Raw genomic sequence first — 1,477 nt, 5'->3', positions numbered from 1 at the left:
GTCAGTAGGATAGTTTTGTCTTTTCTCTGTTGACTATAATTTTGGCTATTGTTTTTTTCATAAATAATTTGTATTAACTTGAGGAATTTTCCTTCCACTCCTATCTTCTTAATTAGGAAGGGTATTGGATGTTGTCAAATGCTTTTTCTGTGTCTGTCAATATTATCATGTGATTCTTATCCTTTTTCTTATCAATGTGGTGAATAATATTGATGGACTTTCAGATGTTAAACCATCTCTGCATACCTGGAATGAATCCCACCTGATCATGATGGATGATATGTTTTATATACTTTGGAATTCTCTTGGATACTATTTTGTTAAGGATTTTTGCGTCTATATTTGTTAGAGATATCGGTCTGCAGTTCTTTCTTCTTGTGGGATCCTTGTTCTGTTTGGGCATCAAAGTTATACTAGCTTTGTAGAATGAGTTTGGGAGTGTGCCATCTTTTTCTATGTTCTGTAATAATTTATGGAAGGTCCGTGTCAGCTCTTCTCTGAATCCTTCTCCTGGGAAGCCATCTGGTCCAGCAGCTATTTTCATTGGTAGTTTCTTGATAACCATATCTATTAGTTCTTTTGCTATGGTTCTTGACATCTATCTGGGGTAATCTAGGGAGGGGGTGGTTTTCAAAGAATTTGTCCAAGTATTCCACTTTGTTGAATTCATTAAAATACAGAATTTCATAGTACTTTGTTATTATCCTTTTAATCTCCTTGGGCTCCGTTGTGATTTCCCCGGTTTCATCCCTCATCCTGGCTATTAATGTATTCTCCTTCGTTTCGTTGGTTGGGTTTGCCAGTGTTCTGTCGATTCTGCTGATCCTTTCAAAGAGCCACTTTTTGCTGCAATGATTTTTTTGCATTGTCCTCTTGCCTACCCACTTGTTTAATTCTGCCCTGATTTCTATTATTTCTTTTCTTTTGCTATTGGAGGGTTTATTCTATTGACTTTGTTCTATTTCCTGGAGGTTTTGTGATAGCATATCAGCCATAAGTCTCTCTTACTTTTTCATATATACATTAATCACTTTTAATCTTCCTTTGATAATTGCTTTTGCAGAATCCTATAGGATTTGGTATGTTGTATTCTCATTCTCATTAGTTTCTAGAAACTTCCTAATTTCCTATCTCATCTGGGCCGGTACCCAATCCTGTTGCAGAAATTCATTATTCATCCACCAGATGTTTGTCCTTGTTTTATTGGCCATCCTATTGTTTATCTCAAGCTTTCTGGTTTGGTGGTATAAGAGGAACATCTGAGTGATCTCTATGTGTTTGAATATACTCAGGTTTGACTTGTGTCCCAGCAGGTGGTCTGTTTTCAAAAATACACCATCTGAACTTGAAAAGAATGTGATTTTTCTCTTTTTTTTTGCATTACCATGGTGATTTCTATGAAGTTCAATCAGGTCCAGTCGTCCAATTATAGTGTTTAGCTCAGTAGCTTCCTTGCTGAGATTCTTTTCAAGTGATC

Source organism: Echinops telfairi, unplaced genomic scaffold, assembly GCF_000313985.2.
Source record: "Echinops telfairi isolate 266 unplaced genomic scaffold, ASM31398v2 ScPeMD7_7469;HRSCAF=8507_1, whole genome shotgun sequence".
NCBI lineage: Eukaryota > Metazoa > Chordata > Mammalia > Afrosoricida > Tenrecidae > Echinops > Echinops telfairi.
The sequence above is the reverse complement of the archived record's forward strand: the minus strand, read 5'-3'. Positions refer to the sequence as shown.